This window comes from Salmo salar, chromosome ssa15, assembly GCF_905237065.1.
Source record: "Salmo salar chromosome ssa15, Ssal_v3.1, whole genome shotgun sequence".
NCBI classification, from domain to species: Eukaryota; Metazoa; Chordata; class Actinopteri; order Salmoniformes; family Salmonidae; genus Salmo; species Salmo salar.
The window spans coordinates 96,368,442-96,387,776 of NC_059456.1; the positions used below are offsets into that span (position 1 = coordinate 96,368,442).

General features: G+C 45.2%; 1 protein-coding gene across 1 annotated transcript in view; it reads right to left on the reverse strand.

Moving 5' to 3' along the window:
• LOC106572707 (vasopressin V2 receptor) overlaps positions 1-5,223 on the reverse strand; it is a 64,101-nt gene extending 58,878 nt beyond the window's left edge. Inside the window, exons 1-2 of the mRNA XM_045696361.1 lie at positions 4,807-5,223; positions 1,785-1,843 (exon numbers count right to left, since the gene is read on the reverse strand). The gene's annotated coding sequence lies outside the window, so the exon portion shown is untranslated. The remainder of the gene's footprint in view (positions 1-1,784; positions 1,844-4,806) is intronic.
• Between the last annotated feature and the right edge of the window lie 14,112 nt (positions 5,224-19,335).

Genomic DNA, 19,335 nt, shown 5'->3' on the forward strand with positions numbered 1-19,335 from the left:
GAAGGTAGGCCTTGAAATACATCTACAGGTACACCTCCAATTGACTCAAATTATGTCAATTGGGCTATCAGAAGCTTCTAAAGCCATGACATCATTTTCTGGAATTTTCCAAGCTGTTTAAAGGCACAGTCAACTTAGTGTATGTAAACTTCTGACCCACTGGAATTGTGACACAGTGAATTATAAGTAAAATGATTTGTCTGTAAACAATTGTTGGAAAAATGACTTGTGTCATGCACAAAGTAGACATCCTAACCGACATGCCAAAACTATAGTTTGTTAACAAGAAATTTGTGGAGTGGTTGAAAAAGGAGTTTTAATGACTCCAACCTTCCGTCTTCAACTGTATGTGCATGTTTTGTCATGTTAAAAAAAAAGTTACAAAAAAATATATATAGGATCCAATCGGTTACTTTTGATTTCCAATAGAAAAAAAGTAGTCCAATAGGATTCTGATAAAGGTGACACAAAATCCTATAGGACTGCAAGATTCCTATAACATCCAATATGATTACTTTTTATTTCCAATAATATAAAAGTAGTCCAATAGGATTCCAGTAGGATTCTGATAAAGGTGACACAAAATCCTATAGGATTCTATTGGAAAAATCTCTAAACCTATAAGATCTTGGACTTGGGGATCATATCCACACAAGTTCCAAATGTACACTGAACATAAATATAAATGCAAGTTGTAAAGTGTTGGTCCCATGTTTCATGAGATTAAATAAAAGATGCCAGAAATGTTTCATATGCACAAAAAACGTAGTTCTCTAAAATGTGGTGCACAAATTTGTTTACATCCCTGTTAGTGAAAATTCCTCCTTTCCCAAGATAATCCATCTACCCGGCAGGGTGATTAAACAGCATGATAATTACACAGGTGCACCTTGTGCTGGGGACAATAACAGGCCACTCTAAAATGTGCAGTTTTGTCACACAACACAATGCCACAGATGTCTCAAGTTTTGAAGGAGCGTGCAACAAGCATGCTGACTGCAGGAATGTCCACCAGAGCTGTTGCCAGAGAATAGAATGTTAATTTCTCTACCAATGTCGTTTTAAAGAATTTCCTTATATGAACTGTAACTCAGTAAAATCGTTGAAATTGGTGCATGCTGCATTTATATTTTTGTTCAGTATAACTGAATCATCAGAACAAGAAACACCCTTTGATACGAAACGATCATTCGTTTTCCTGATGGAAGCTCAGTATGCACAAACAAGAAAGCAATTTGAACATCTGCCTTTTCCTCTGATTGAAATATGTATACCAATACCGTAGAGTGTGCCAAGAGGGAAATGAGAAGAATCATCTGGGTGTTTGACATAAAAGACTTACTAAAGAATTTACTACCTACTTACTTAATAACAAACATCCATTTATAAGGATGGTCATCAACATAAATATAAAATGTAATGATTGAAGATTTTCAAGATTATTTTCCTTATTAGATGAACGATATGAAAAGCCATCAAAGCCATTTTAGATTTTGTCTGCGTCTGTCTACTATTAATACTTTATGCGTGTATATCTGGATAATTATCAGGGTTCATAAATGTATTAATCAACATCAAAAGAGTTTTGGTTAGTGTGGCAGAACACACACACACACAAGCGAACACACACACACAGAAACACACACACACACACACACACACACACACACACACACACACACACACACACACACACACACACACACACACACACACACACACACACACACACACACACCACCAAGGTGAGTCTATATCTTCTCTCTGCCTCTCTTGGCTCTCACCTTTCTGTCAGTGCATGGTCATCCTACTCACCCGTGTCCTGTCCTCTCTCTGAGTGTCCCTACAGCAGGGGGAAGGAAGGAGGTAGAAATGGTTGGTGATAACCACATCCTACAAAAACCTCAAAACAGGGCTTAGGGGTGTACATGAAAATAACAGAAAGGTCCACACACTATATGCTCTTTATACCACCTTATTTATTTAACTAAGCAAGTCAGTTAAGAACAAATTCTTATTTACAATGACAGCCTACCCCGGCCAAACCCGGACGATGCTGGGCCAATTGTGACCAGCCCTATGGGACTCACAGTTACAGCCGGATGTGATATTGTAATGAATACTCAGGGAGAAAAGGGTGTAGATTCACGCGCAGGGAACGGCAGTTGTTTATTAAGCCTTTGCAGAAGGCAGGAATCGTGGTCACAGGCAGGCAATGGTCATACACAGGTAGGCAAACAGGCAGGTGAATCAAAACTAGGACTGAAGGCTATGACTGGTTCTCACAAACGAGCTAGGAACAAGCTTAGTAGAGTCAAAACGAACAATACCTCACAAAGGCACAAACAGAATGAACTGAACTAAATAAGGAGCTGATGAGACCAGGTGAGTAATTAACACAGGTGAAATCAATGAACAAAAATGAAAGATAGAGCTACGTTCAAGAACACAATGAACAGAACACAAGGTTGACTAAGAAAATAAATACAGAACCTTACAGTACCCCCCCCCCTCCTCCTCCCCAAGGGAGGCTCCTGACGACCCAACGGCACCAGAGGGTGGAGCGGGCGGGCTGGGAAGCAGAGGCGGCCGCCTACCTCGGGGGCGAGGTCCGACAGGCTGGTTCGACAAGGTCGTGGACTGAGACGACATTCTGCGTCGGTCAGTTCGGGGGTTGACCCTGAGGTCAGGGAGCGGGACGATCCAGACAGTTACGGGGGAATGCCTGAATCATCTCTGGGTCGAGGATGTCCTAGTCGGGGACCCAGGACCGGTCTTCAGGCCCATAACCTTCCCTGTCCACTAGATAGTGGATGCGGCCTCTCAGGCATTTGGAATCAAGGATGGCCTGAATGGTGTAGGCAGGTTCCCCTCCGACGTCCAACGGTGGGGGCGCACTGCGGGTTCAAACTGGAGGATGAAGAGGACTGGAGGATGAAGAGGACTGGAGGATGAAGAGGACTGTAGGTGGCCGGTTTTAACAGACACATGGAAGGACGAGGAGATTTGATACTGATGGGGTAACTGGAGGCGGTACGTGACAGGGTTGATGTGATTGGTTATCTTGAAGAGACCAATGAAGCAAAGACAGAACTTTTTGCAGGGGAGGCGGAGCCGGATGTCTCTGGTAGAGAACCACACAAGCTGTCCGGGGTGAAAGAGTGGCGTAGGTCGGCGGCGTCTGTCGGCAAAGTGTTTCTGGGTATTACAGGCGACAGCTGGGACAGTACCAGGCTTCGCCTCCCAGGGAAACATGGGGGGTTGGTACACACTGTACACACTGAAACAGAGTAAGGCGGAGGGATGAATGCATGAGTGAGTTCTGAGCGTATTCGGCCCAGGCCATATTCCGACTCCAGTCGTGTGGAGAGGCAGAACATTGTTGGCGGAGGTACTTCCCTATTTCTTGGTTCAGGCGTTCCGTCTGCCCATTGGTCTGGGGTTGGTATCCGGAGGAGAGGCTGAGGGCGACCCCCAGTCAGTCACAGAAGGCTCGCCACACCCGGGAGACAAACTGGGGCCTGCGGTCATACCTCCTTATACCACCTCATACCACGTCATACCACCTTATACCGCCTCATACCACCTCATAGCACATTATACCACCTTATACCACCTTATAGCAACCCTTACCACCTTATACCACCTTATAGCACCTCATACCACCTCATAGCACCTCATACGGCAGGTAGCCTAGTGGTTAGAGCATTGGGCCAGTAACCGAAAGGTTAGATCGAATCCCCGAGCTGACGAGGTAAAAATCTGTCGTTCTGCCCCTGAACAAGGCAGTTAACCCATTGTTCTTAGGCCGTCATAGTAAATAAGAATTTGTTCTTAACTGACTTGCCTAGTTAAATAAATGTCAACATTTTTTATATTACCTTATACCACCTTGTACCACCTTTAACCTCCTTAATGACAACGTTTCAATCCAGAGTATCATCAGGTCAAACATTGTCATCAAATGTGATATACAGAGCATGTAGTGTGCTGGCCTTTCTGTACTTAACTAAAAGTCTAAGCTGTTTGATAACAATGTTCGTTTTTAGGCCAACCGTTCGGACAATACAGGCATTTTTGTGAGAAGATTTTTGGGACGTCTTAAGGTCTGACAAACACCGCTGTAAATTGGCCACCTTCCACCACAGATGTGGAAGGCTGAAATAGGCGGGTGTGGCGCATTGAGACGCAGCCCATGCAACAAAAAAAACATCTCTAGCTTTTTTATTATGTTACTTAGATTGACGCATGGGTGCGTCACTAGACTCTTACGGATGAAGGAGCATATAGCGTGCTGGCCTTTCTGTCCTTGTCACAAAAGGAGAGAGACTCATTTTCCATCAACATCAAAATGGATCATACTGATGATAAGCTGATCTATACACAGTCACGTTTCAGGACCTCCCATAGGAATCTCTACAACACATAGCTACTCACCTTGGATGGGACAGTTCTAACATTAATGAACTAACTCAGATAAGTATATCAGGAGTGTTGACATAAAGGCTAGCTGGCGACATTTACATAGCATGACTCTATTTTCGAGAGACACATCTGAATGTCGAGGCTAGCAGGTTTACCATAAAGCTTTTAGTATAATCTTATCTCATCATGTCTGTCAGTATGCAAAGTCTGTTTATGAAATGCATCCACACACACACACACACCTTACTGAATATAAATTGTTGTAAACTGCCGTGCTCAGACAAACAGACAGCTGCGGTAACATCTGAGGATTCCGTTACTAGACAAAGTGAAAGGTAGCTAAACACAGAGGTGAGTTAAAAGGTGAGGGACTGTACTTACTTTTGCTTGTGATCCTCTTCATTGATGTTTCACAAAGGTGTCCAAATCCGCACCAAAATTCACATCTTTGTCCCTTTGATTCAACAGTGAAGTCCATGCATGTCCATTGTCTCTGTTTTTGTGTGAGGGATCATTGAATCAGTTTGTCTGTTTACGCTAATATAGATGAAGAGACCAGTGTTAGAACTGTCTGTCTCAAATGTTGTGTGATCTAAATGTGTTCAGAGCTTGTAGGGTGTTATAGGCTGTAGTTAAATATGTGTCAATATATCTGTACTGTATTTGCCTTGTGGTTGATGGCATTTGGCTGCTGTGTAGTTCACAACAGTCTGAGAGTAATCCATTAGTTGCCAGGCTCCGTGTGTGTCCCTCTCTCCTCTGCTACCTCTGAGAGACTCTACTCACTGACTGGACTGAATATAAGCTCCGTCTGCTATTACCATCCCTCCTTCACTCTTCTCCCACCCTCTCCTCCTCCCATTTTGCCCTCCTCCTGGGTCAAACTAGCTGTCCTCTAGGATGGGAGGAGGAGCTAACATCCAGAGGGGAGGGGAGACAATGTTTTTATACATACCAATGAAGTATATGAGAGAGAAAGAGTCTGTACACTGTACATAGCCATAATATGACATTTGAAATGTCTCTATTCCTTTGAAACTTTTGTGATTGTAATGTTTACTGTTCATTTTGTATTGTTTATTTCACTTTTGTTTATGATCTATTTCACTTGCTTAGGCAATGTAAACATATGTTTCCCATGCCAATAAAGCCCTTTGAATTGAATTTTGATAGAGAGAGAGAGAGAGAGAGAGAGAGAGAGAGACAACCCATTGCAATAGGCTAGATATACTATACTGTATGCAACCTATACGGATGTTGTTGTTGTTGTTGATGCTGTTGTTGTTGGAGAGAGAGACAGAGAGAGAGAGAGAGCGAGACAGAGAGAGTACATATACAATACTGTTTAAGGTGTTGCTATGTGTTTACTGCGTCACTGACAATTTACTCCTGTCCTTATTATTAGTTATTGTTGTTTTCACGCTGTCTCATCACTTAATCCCCCCCTCTGTTCACAACATTGTTACTAAACATGTACAACCTGTGGTAAGCAATATGGGGTTTCCTGTTGTGGCCTGCCTGATCACCTGAATACCACAATCTATGAATAACTATAGGCTGACTCAGTTAAGTCAACTACACACCCCACCTGGCACTACCCGAACACACCTGTGTATTGTAGGTAGGTAACTACACACCCCACCTGGCACTACCCGAACACACCTGTGTATTGTAGGTAGGTAACTACACACCCCACCTGGCACTACCCGAACACACCTGTGTATTGTAGGTAGGTAACTACACACCCCACCTGGCACTACCCGAACACACCTGTGTATTGTAGGTAGGTAACTACACACCTAGTCTCACATTGCCATACCTCCAAAATCACTTTGCTGCCGATTGGAAAAACGGTTTGAATGAAATACTCCACCAGACATGCCACCAGGGGTCTTTTCACAGTCCCCAAATCCAGAACAAATCCAAGAAAGCGTACAGTATTATATAGGGCCATTATTGCATGGAATTCCATTCCATCTCATATTGCTCAAATTAATAGCAAACCTGGTTTCAAAAACAGATAAAGCATCACCTCATGGCACAACACCTCTCCGCTATTTGATCTAGATAGTTTGTGTGTATTTGTGTGGAACCCAGGAAAAGTAGCTGCTGCTTTCGCAACAGCTAATAGGGATCCTAATAAATATCCAAAAATTCCATAAGGACCCCAAAAAACGGAGGCAGTGGGAGAACCTATTCAAGTAAGTAAATACATTTTTCAAATGTTACAAACCCGCTGCGCCACTCAGGAGGCCCCTTGGCTAAGTTAATTAAATGTCATCAGCTAGCTAACTTCCTATTAGCTAGCTACAATGATGTATTCATTGGAATTTAAAATCACAGTCCCCAAATGTATTTGTAGATAACAGCCATGGAAGAGTGTGAAATTGCAGCTCCAGTTGTCAGTAAAGTGAGAGTGTAGGCTGCTGTACTGTCATTAAAGTGAGAGTGTAGGCTACTGTACTGTCATTAAAGTGAGAGTGTAGGCTACTGTACTGTCAGTAAAGTGAGAGTGTAGGCTACTGTACTGTCAGTAAGTGAGAGTGTAGGCTACTGTACTGTCAGTAAAGTGAGAGTGTAGGCTACTGTACTGTCATTAAAGTGAGAGTGTAGGCTGCTGTACTGTCAGTAAGTGAGAGTGTAGGCTGCTGTACTGTCATTAAAGTGAGAGTGTTAGCTACTGTACTGTCAGTAAGTGAGAGTGTAGGCTACTGTACTGTCAGTAAAGTGAGAGTGTAGGCTACTGTACTGTCAGTAAAGTGAGAGTGTAGGCTACTGTACTGTCAGTAAGTGAGAGTGTAGGCTACTGTACTGTCAGTAAGTGAGAGTGTAGGCTACTGTACTGTCAGTAAGTGAGAGTGTAGGCTACTGTACTGTCAGTAAGTGAGAGTGTAGGCTGCTGTACTGTCAGTAAGTGACAGTGTAGGCTACTGTACTGTCAGTAAGTGAGAGTGTAGGCTGCTGTACTGTCAGTAAGTGAGAGTGTAGGCTACTGTACTGTCAGTAAAGTGAGAGTGTAGGCTACTGTACTGTCAGTAAGTGAGAGTGTAGGCTACTGTACTGTCAGTAAGTGAGAGTGTAGGCTACTGTACTGTCAGTAAGTGAGAGTGTAGGCTACTGTACTGTCAGTAAGTGAGAGTGTAGGCTACTGTACTGTCAGTAAGTGAGAGTGTAGGCTACTGTACTGTCAGTAAGTGAGAGTGTAGGCTACTGTACTGTCAGTAAGTGAGAATGTAGGCTGCTGTACTGTCAGTAAGTGAGAGTGTAGGCTACTGTACTGGATAGGGCAGGTCCTTTTTTCTGTTTGCCTGAAATGATACTTTAGTAATAAAAGCCTACTTACTACTACGCCTTGATCTGTTGTTGTTTAGACTAAGCTGTCTAATCTTTACATACCAGTTAGCTTATTTGTACATTTTTAAGTGATGAAGTGTTGATTCTTTAAAGTGTTTAAACTTGTTTTAATTGTTCAACTATTATTCAAAGTGAACTAGTGTAAATGTTGATGAATCACATATCATAATCCTGCAATAAAGAGGGGAAGGGGTAAGTCTGTAATGTGTTTGTGTTTCTGTGTTGTATTCTCAAATGAACCTTTTCTTTTTGTCTAGTTGTAAACTCTCCAATCTGTTTTATTTGATTGTCAATCTCTCTCAGTATATCATCTATGTGAATCCACCTAGCACCATATCATATTACATCCATTGCCAATGCAGCCATAGGCCTACAGTATGATGGACATTTTCTGTCCTCACGCACTGTTGTTCCTACAGCACTAATCTGGAGAGCACTGATTTCCACCTGGTTCCGACCCCGCTTTAGCTGCTTTCTATCCTGGAACTTCCCCAGGCTTCCCGTTTTAGGGTTTGTGACAAGGCTATTACACACCCCACCTGGAACCTCAACACACCTGTGTAGGTAGGTATCTACACACTCTACCTGGCACCTCAACACACCTGTGTAGGTAGGTAACTACACACCCCACCTGGCACCTCAACACACCTGTGTAGGTAGGTATCTACACACCCCACCTGGCACCTCAACACACCTGTGTAAGTAGGTAACTACACACCCTACCTGGAACCTCACCATGCCTGTGTAGGTAGGTAACTACACACCCCACCTGGAACCTCAACACCTGTGTAGGTAGGTATCTACACACCCCAACTGGAACCTCAACACACCTGTGTAGGTAGGTATCTACACACTCTACCTGGCACCTCAACACACCTGTGTAGGTAGGTAACTAAACACCCCACCTGGCACCTCAACACACCTGTGTAGGTAGGTATCTACACACCCCACCTGGAACCTCAACACACCTGTGTAGGTAGGTATCTACACACTCTACCTGGCACCTCAACACACCTGTGTAGGTAGGTATCTACACACCCCACCTGGAACCTCACCATGCCTGTATAGGTAGGTAACTACACACCCCACCTGGAACCTCACCATGCCTGTGTAGGTAGGTAACTACACACCCCACCTGGAACCTCAACACACCTGTGTAGGTAGGTAACTACACACCCCACCTGGCACCTCAACACACCTGTGTAGGTAGGTATCTACACACCCCACCTGGCACCTCAACACACCTGTGTAAGTAGGTAACTACACACCCTACCTGGAACCTCACCATGCCTGTGTAGGTAGGTAACTACACACCCCACCTGGAACCTCAACACCTGTGTAGGTAGGTATCTACACACCCCACCTGGAACCTCAACACACCTGTGTAGGTAGGTATCTACACAGTCTACCTGGCACCTCAACACACCTGTGTAGGTAGGTAACTAAACACCCCACCTGGCACCTCAACACACCTGTGTAGGTAGGTATCTACACACCCAACTGGAACCTCAACACACCTGTGTAGGTAGGTATCTACACACTCTACCTGGCACCTCAACACACCTGTGTAGGTAGGTATCTACACACCCCACCTGGAACCTCACCATGCCTGTATAGGTAGGTAACTACACACCCCACCTGGAACCTCACCATGCCTGTGTAGGTAGGTAACTACACACCCCACCTGGAAACTCAACACACCTGTGTAGGTAGGTAACTACACACCCTACCTGGCACCTCAACACACCTGTGTAGGTAGGTATCTACACACCCCACCTGGAACCTCACCATGCCTGTGTAGGTAGGTAACTACACACCCTACCTGGAACCTCAACACACCTGTGTAGGTAGGTAACTACACACCCCACCTGGAACCTCACCACACCTGTGTAGGTAGGTAACTACACACCCTACCTGGCACCTCAACACACCTGTGTAGGTAGGTATCTACACACCCCACCTGGAACCTCAACATGCCTGTGTAGGTAGGTAACTACACACCCCACCTGGAACCTCACCATGCCTGTGTAGGTAGGTAACTACACACCCCACCTGGAACCTCACCATGCCTGTGTAGGTAGGTAACTACACACCCCACCTGGCACCTCAACACACCTGTGTAGGTAGGTAACTACACACCCCACCTGGAACCTCACCATGCCTGTGTAGGTAGGTAACTACACACCCCACCTGGAACCTCACCATGCCTGTGTAGGTAGGTATCTACACACTCTACCTGGCACCTCAACACACCTGTGTAGGTTGGTATCTACACACCCCACCTGGAACCTCAACACACCTGTGTAGGTAGGTATCTACACACTCTACCTGGCACCTCAACACACCTGTGTAGGTAGGTAACTACACACCCACCTGGAACCTCAACACACCTGTGTAGGTAGGTAACTACACACCCCACCTGGAACCTCACCATGCCTGTGTAGGTAGGTAACTACACACCCTACCTGGTACCTCAACACACCTGTGTAGGTAGGTAACTACACACCCCACCTGGAACCTCACCATGCCTGTGTAGGTAGGTATCTACACACCCCACCTGGCACCTCAACACACCTGTGTAGGTAGGTAACTACACACCCCACCTGGAACCTCAACACACCTGTGTAGGTAGGTAACTACACACCCCACCTGGAACCTCACCATGCCTGTATAGGTAGGTAACTACACACCCCACCTGGAACCTCACCATGCCTGTATAGGTAGGTAACTACACACCCCACCTGGAACCTCAACACACCTGTGTAGGTAGGTAACTACACACTCCACCTGGAACCTCACCATGCCTGTATAGGTAGGTAACTACACACCCCACCTGGAAACTCACCATGCCTGTATAGGTAGGTAACTACACACCCCACCTGGAACCTCACCATGCCTGTATAGGTAGGTAACTACACACCCCACCTGGAACCTCACCATGCCTGTGTAGGTAGGTAACTACACACCCCACCTGGAACCTCACCATGCCTGTATAGGTAGGTAACTACACACCCCACCTGGAACCTCACCATGCCTGTATAGGTAGGTAACTACACACCCACCTGGAACCTCACCATGCCTGTATAGGTAGGTAACTACACACCCCACCTGGAACCTCACCATGCCTGTATAGGTAGGTAACTACACACACTACCTGGCACCTCAACACACCTGTGTAGGTAGGTAGGTAGGTAGGTCACCATCATGGCCAATATTGAATTATGTAACGTGTTTGGTTTGGTAACCCTGATTAAAAGCACTTAAAATGAATTTGACTTGACTAATCGTGAGAGAGAGAGGTTGTGTGTGTGTGTGTATATGTTTCAAAAACAGACTTTGTTGTGTGCATACAGTATGTGTGTTTGTGTGTGTACACTGTCTCTGTTTTCATGTCAACGACACCAGCACGCAGATAAAAGAGTGTTTTACCAGGAGTATGGTCTTTCTCCCTGCTTGCGCAGAGTACACCAGCATGGAGCTGGCCCTGAGCCAATGGAGTGTCCCATGATGTCACAACTGAAGCCAGAGAGCTCTAGAACTCGAGCAGTGCCAGATTCTCCTCACATGCCACCTTCAATCAAACTCTTTTGATGTTCTACCGATGGAAGTTGTAACATTGCCCAGAGTTCTCAGAAACAAGTGTAATATGATTATCCTGTCTCCTAACAGGACATTGGCTTTGTCCTAAATGGCACCCTATTCCCTACATAGGGCATTACTGGTCAAAAGTAGTGCATTAAATAGGGAATAGGGTGCCATTTGGGACATAGCCATTATGTCACATCAATCCCTGATCCACTTCTCCTCTATTAAAGTGAAACAGTGGAGTGAGAACATGAAGGGGAGGCAGCAGGAAGACTTCTGACCAAAGACAGATAGTAAACACTTAATGAAAGTACCTCAGGCAGCCCGTAAACACAAAAAAATATGAGTCTGTATGCCTAGGACCGGTGTAAATCCCTAAGAGGAAACCTATTGTGATCGTAGCCAGGAGGAAAACATTTGATTATGCCATGTCACTCAGACAGGGAGGGTGTGAGTAGTCTGTCTAAGAAAACAATAATAACGCTTTGACAGAAGACCAGTGAGACACATTTAAAAGATGCACTACAAAGAAATCGCTCCACCATTTCCTGGTGGCAAAAATTGCAATAGTTCGCCTAATTTCAGTTTATTTATTTTATTTTATTTTTATTTATTTCACCTTTATTTAACCAGGTAGGCAAGTTGAGAACAAGTTCTCATTTACAATTGCGACCTGGCCAAGATAAAGCAAAGCAGTTCAACAACATACAAAAACACAGAGTTACACATGGAGTAAAACAACATACAATCAATGATGCAGTAGAAAAAAGAAAAAATAAGACTATATACAATGTGAGCAAATGATGTGAGATAAGGGATGTAAAGGCAAAAAAATGCCATGGTGGCAAAGTAAATAAAGTATAGCAAGAAAAACACTGGAATGGTAGATTTGTAGTTTGAAGAAAGTTCAAAGTTAAAATATAAATAATATGGTGCAAAGGAGCAAAATAAATAAAATAAATAAATACAGTAGGGGAAGAGGTAGTAGTTTGGGCTAAATTATAGATGGGCTATGTACAGGTGCAGTGATCTGTGAGCTGCTCTGACAGCTGGTGCTTAAAGCTAGTGAGGGAGATAAGTGTTTCCAGTTTCAGAGATTTTTGTAGTTCGTTCCAGTCATTGGCAGCAGAGAACTGGAAGGAGAGACGACCAAAGGAGGAGTTGGCTTTAGGGGTGACCAGAGAGATATACCTGCTGGAGCGCGTGCTACAGGTGGGTGCTGCTATGGTGACCAGTGAGCGGAGATAAGGGGGACTTTACCTAGCAGGGTCTTGTAGATGACCTGGAGCCAATGTGTTTGGCGACGATTATGAAGCGAAGACCAGCCAACGAGAGCGTACAGGTCGCAGTGGTGGGTAGTATATGGGGCTTTGGTGACAAAACGGATGGCACTGTGATAGACTGCATCCAGCTTGTTGAGTAGGGTATTGGAGGCTATTTTGTAAATGACATCGCCGAAGTCGAGGATTGGTAGGATGGTCAGTTTTACGAGGGTATGTTTGGCAGCATGAGTGAAGGATGCTTTGTTGCGAAATAGGAAGCCAATTCGAGATTTCACTTTGGATTGGAGATGATTGATGTGAGTCTGGAAGGAGAGTTTACAGTCTAACCAGACACCTAGGTATTTGTAGTTGTCCACAAATTCTAAGTTAGAACCGTCCAGAGAAGTGATGCTGGACAGGCGGGCAGGTGCAGGCAGCGATCGGTTGAAGAGCATGCATTTAGTTTTACTTGTGTTTAGGAGCAGTTGGAGACCACGGAAGGAGAGTTGAATGGCATTGAAGCTCGTCTGGAGGGTTGTTAACACAGTGTCCAAAGAAGGGCCAGAAGTGTACAGAATGGTGACGTCTGTGTAGAGGTGGATCAGAGATTCACCAGCAGCAAGAGCGACATCATTTATGTATACAGAGAAAAGAGTTGGCCCAAGAATTGAACCCTGTGGTACCCCCATAGAGACTGCCAGAGGTCCAGACAGTAGGCCCTCCGATTTGACACACTGAACTCTGTCAGAGAAGTAGTTGGTGAACCAGGCGACGCAATCGTTTGAGAAACCAAGGCTACTGAGTCTGCCGATGAGGATGTGGTGATTAACAGAGTCAAAAGCTTTGGCCAGGTCAATGAATACGGCAGCACAGTATTGTTTCTTATCGATGGCGGTTACGATGTCGTTTAGGACCTTGAGCGTGGCTGAGGTGCACCCATGACCAGCTCTGAAACCAGATTGCATAGCGGAGAGGGTGCGGTGGGATTCCAAATGGTCGGTAATCTGTTTGTTGACTTGGCTTTCGAAGACCTTAGAAAGGCAGGGTAGGATGGATATAGGTCTGTAGCAATTTGGGTCAAGAGTGTCACCTCCTTTGAAGAGGGGGATGACAGCAGCTGCTTTCCAATCTATGGGAATCTCAGACGACACGAAAGAGAGGTTGAACAGGCTAGTAATAGGGGTTGCAATAATTTCGGCAGATAATTTTAGAAACAAAGGGTCCAGATTGTCAAGCCCAGCTGATTTGTTGGGGTCCAGATTTTTCAGCTCTTTCAGAACATCAGCTGAATGGATTTGGGAGAAGGAGAAATGGGGGAGGCTTGGGCGAGTAGCTGTGGGGGGTGCAGTGCTGTTGGATGCAGTAGGGGTAGTTAGGTGGAAAGCATGGCCAGCCGTAGAAAAATGCTTATTGAAATTCTCAATTATAGTGGGCTTATCGGTGGTGACAGAGTTTCCTATCCTCAGTGCAGTGGGCAGTTGGGAGGAGGTGTTCTTATTCTCCATGGACTTTACAATGTCCCAGAACTTTTTAGAGTTGGAGTTGCACGAAGCAAATTTCTGTTTGAAAAAGCTAGCCTTGGCGTTTCTAACTGCCTGTGTGTATTGGTTTCTAACTTCCCTAAAAAGTTGCATATCGCGGGGGCAGTTCGATGCTAATGCAGAACGCCACAGGATATTTTTGTGTTGGTTAAGGGCAGTCAGGTCTGGGGAGAACCAAGGGCTATATCTGTTCCTGGTTCTAAATTTCTTGAAAGGGGCATGCTTATTTAAGATGGAGAGGAAGGCATTTAAAAAAAAAATAACCAGGCATCCTCTACTGACGGGATGAGGTCAATATCCTTCCAGGATACCAGGGCCAGGTTGATTAGAAAGGCTTGCTCGTTGAAATGTTTCAGGGAGCGTTTGAAGGTGATGAGTGGAGGTCGTTTGACCGCTGACCCATTACGGGTGCAGGCAATGAGGCAGTGATCGCTGAGATCTTGGTTGAAAACAGCAGAGGTGTATTTAGAGGGCACGTTGGTTAGGATGATATCTATGAGGGTGCCAGTGTTTGCGGCTTTGGGGTTGTACCTGGTGGGTTCATTAATAATTTGTGTGAGATTGAGGGCATCAAGCTTGGATTGTAGGATGGCTGGGGTGTTAAGCATGTCCCAGTTTAGGTCACCTAGTAGCACGAGCTCTGAAGATAGATGGGGGGCAATCAGTTCACATATGGTGTCCAGAGCACAGCTAGGGGCCGAGGGGGGTCTATAGCATGCGGCAACGGTGAGAGACTTGTTTTTGGAGAGGTGGATTTTTAAAAGTAGAAGTTCAAATTGTTTGGGTACAGACCTGGATAGCAGGACAGAACTCTGCAGGCTATCTCTGCAGTAGATTGCAACACCGCCCCCTTTGGTCGTTCTATCTTGTCTGAAAACGTTGTAGTTAGGGATGAAGATTTCAGAGTTTTTGGTGGACTTCCTAAGCCAAGATTCAGACACAGCTAGGACATCCGGGTTGGCAGAGTGTGCTAAAGCAGTGAATAAAACAAACTTAGGGAGGAGGCTTCTAATGTTAACATGCATGAAACCAAGGTTATTACGGTTACAGAAGTCATCAAAAGAGAGCGCCTGGGGAGTAGGAGTGGAGCCAGGCACTGCACTATGTGACAAAACAAGCTAGTATAGTGTAGAGAATCATTGTACCATCTTAACCGCTGTGAAATATTGTTTCCATAACCAAAAATATTGTATTTACAGCTACTTGAAGGTGGTGTTCAAAACCGAAAGTAAAAGATAGAATTTATTAATCACGAAATAATTGACACTCAAACAATTACAGTGCTACAGTGTTACAATACATGTTATATTACAGAATGATCTAGGGGCGAAATAAACACACACCTATTTAGGCGAGGTGCTGGCTAGCGGAGTGGAACACTATTAAAAAATAAAGGAGAGCCGCACGCTCTAAGCAAGAACACAACACTAACATAAGGCAAAACGCCGATACACAAGAACAATAGAAACTGCTGAGTGAACCTGGGAGAGTGACATATAAAGGGAAGGAAATGATGAAGGTAATGGAGTCCAGGTGTGAATCAAAATGATTCACAGGTGCGCGTAATTATGAGTGCCAGGTGTGCGTAATGATGAATCCCAGGACCGGTGGTTAGTACTCTGGCGACGTCGTACGCCGGAGGGGAGGAGCAGGCATTACAGTACCCCCCCCCCCCCCCCCCCCCCGGCGTGCGGTTCCAGCCGCAGGACGACGCCGACCAGGGGGGACGACCCCGAGGACGAGGAGCGGGTCGGTCCGGGATGCAAAGGTGAAAATCACGGATGATGTTGGGGTCCAGAATGTCCTCCACCAGAACCCAACACCGCTATTCTGGGCCATACCCCTCCCAGTCCAATAGATACTGGAGCCAACCCCCACGATGTCGTGACTCCAGTAGGGATCTGACAGAGTACGCCAGGCTCCCCTCGATGTTACGTGAACCTGTGAATCATTATGATTCACACCTGGACTCCATTTACCTTCATCATTTCCTCCCCTTTATATGTCACTCTCCCAGGTTCACTCACCAGTTGGTATTGTTCTTGTGTATCGGCGTTCTGCCTTATGTTAGTGTCATCTTCTTGGTTTTGTTGTTTTATTAAACGTTGCACCTGCATCCAACTCACAGCCCACTCATTACAGGCAGGAGTAACACACCCAGATTCTAATCTAATCAACTCAATTTGAATGTTTTGACCAATCCAGTCACTTAAATACATCAAACAGAAAACATACAATGCAATAAGACATCAAAATGTGCAGCATCTTTATAAACTCTTGAAACAATCCAAGCATGACAATTTAATTCACACAGTAACACCAATTTCGTCAATTCAAGTTTTCATCAGTCGTCACACCTCTTGTGGTGTCAGTGACCCCAGGACTTCCAGGGGAACATCTTTTCCCCCGAGATTTCCACTAGAAGGTGTGAGATGCAAATATACAGCCATCCATCCGGACAAGGCCAAATTGAAACAACATGCCAGGTTAGCGTCAGCAGGTGGAATCTTGATCACTTCATCATCGTTCACATTTGTTCACTCTCAATTTTTCCATTACAGCATATCTATAAATCATATTTCTATGTGAATTTGGTCGGGTCACCTCAAAAGTTACATATTGCAGCTTTAATTTAACCACACGTGACTACAAAGACTCACACGCTGCATTGAACCGTCGGCACTGCAATCGCAGGTGGAGATATCGCATCCTTTTTGGAGACATGGTTTTGCCAGGTGCTATAGCAACCTTCACTGGCTAGCTAAGAATGAGAACTGCAAGGTGTGTACAGTAATGTTCACTTTTTGGGAGTTTGTGACAAGCATATACCAACTCTTGCGTCAGTTTTATATACACCACAATGCTCTACTTGAGTAGGAGCCTACCAACATGAGTAGTAGCCTACCAACATGAGCAGGAGCCTACCAACATGAGTAGGAGCCTACCAACATGAGTAGGAGCCTACCAACATGAGCAGGAGCCTACCAACATGAGCAGGAGCCTACCAACATGAGTAGGAGCTTACCAACATGAGCAGTAGCCTACCAACATGAGCAGTAGCCTACCAACATGAGCAGGAGCCTACCAACATGAGTAGTAGCCTACCAACATGAGCAGGAGCCTACCAACATGAGCAGGAGCCTACCAACATGAGCAGGAGTCTACCAACATGAGTAGTAGCCTACCAACATGAGCAGGAGCCTACCAACATGAGCAGTAGCCTACCAACATGAGCAGGGGCCTACCAACATGAGCAGGAGCCTACCAACATGAGCAGGAGTCTACCAACATGAGTAGTAGCCTACCAATATGAGCAGGAGTCTACCAACATGAGCAGGAGCCTACCAACATGAGCAGCAGCCTACCAACATGAGCAGCATCCTACCAACATGAGCAGGAGCCTACCAACATGAGCAGGAGCCTACCAACATGAGTAGGAGCCTACCAACATGAGCAGGAGTCTATCAACATGAGTAGTAGACTACCAACATGAGTAGGAGCCTCCCAACATGCGTAGGAGTCTACCAACATGAGCAGGAGCCTACCAACATGAGTAGGAGCCTACCAACATGAGCAGGAGCCTACCAACATGAGTAGGAGCCTACCAACATGAGTAGGAGCCTACCAACATGAGTAGGAGCCTACCAACATGAGCAGGAGCCTACCAACATGAGTAGGAGGCTACCAACATGAGTAGGAGCCTACCAACATGAGCAGGAGTCTACCAACATGAGCAGGAGCCTACCAACATGAGCAGGAGCCTACCAACATGAGCAGGAGCCTACCAACATGAGCAGCAGCCTACCAACATGAGTAGTAGACTACCAACATGAGTAGGAGCCTACCAACATGAGTAGTAGACTACCAACATGAGCAGGAGCCCACCAACATGAGTAGGAGCCCACCAACATGAGTAGGAGCCTACCAACATGAGTAGGAGCCTACCAACATGGAACCCATAGAATATGGTAGTGAGAGGAAGCCCACTGACCGGTAGTGGGAGAAGATGGAACGAGATGGATTTTGGCCAACATTCTGCAAATGTTCTCATCGATGAAACATTTTATCTCAATTCAGTTTTCTGTTCCCAAAACTAGAATCTGTTATGAACAGAGTGTACTACGTTTTGTGGACTTTACGCTTTGCAAAAGTTTTAAAAAATTGTTTTGTTTAGGAGTGCAAAGGTGAATTTAGTTATTGCACACGCAGATACATGCTAGAACATGCCAATAGGATCTCTCTAGCCCGTGCTTGGCTCTGCCACCTCCTTGCTTGTCCTCCCCACTATGACTAATTTGTTCCCATTGGAAACAACAGGCTGTGGTCTATGTTGCTTTAGTTGTAAAAATCTTTGCCCATAGTCTGTATCATTCTATTTCTATGGTGGAACCCCAAGTGCAAACATCTCAATGTCCTCTGCTATCAAAACGCTCCCCTACTCTTCTGAGGTTTCTGGCTGGGCATTCTCCCACATGTTAAGGCTCAATTCCAGCTCAGTATTGGAGTATAGTAACAAGGCTATAAATAAAATGATAGCTGTTTTCTTCTGAGATGGTTAGCTTGCGTTCCAAATGGCACCCTACTTTTGACCAGGGTCCTTTTGACCAGGGTCCTTAGTCTCTTATGCAAAACATTTTAGCGCTTCTTCGACCAGACCTCCTTGTTCTAATGGCGATGTTGAACGCTCTGCAATGCACTTTGTTGTATAATGTTCAATGAATCAATCATGTGGTCAATCATGGACTGATGGACGTTCCTTTGTTCCCCGCCCCGCCCTGGGGGATAGCAATACATTGAACCAGGCCCAACGTCAGTCCTTCAGTCTGCTTTTCTGTCTGATGGGAGGGAGATGTATGGAGGACAGTAGTGTCAGGAAAACACTTGGAGCTGAAGGTAGAAGCTGGCAGCATTGCAGTATGGAACATCTGAGGAAGCTATTATCTGTCACCTGTCTCGTTAATAGCAAAGACATATGAGGAATTTGGGCCCATTGTGCTCGACGGATGCTGTATTTCGGTGAAGAGATATTGGCAGGATTATTTCACTAATAAAATGTTGTTTTGTCGATTTAAAGGGCTTAGAGTTCATCAGGCTCAGCCACCTTTTATTCCACACTGTCCTTCTCTTCTTTTTATTAATACACAGCTTTATTTTCATGACATTTCTGG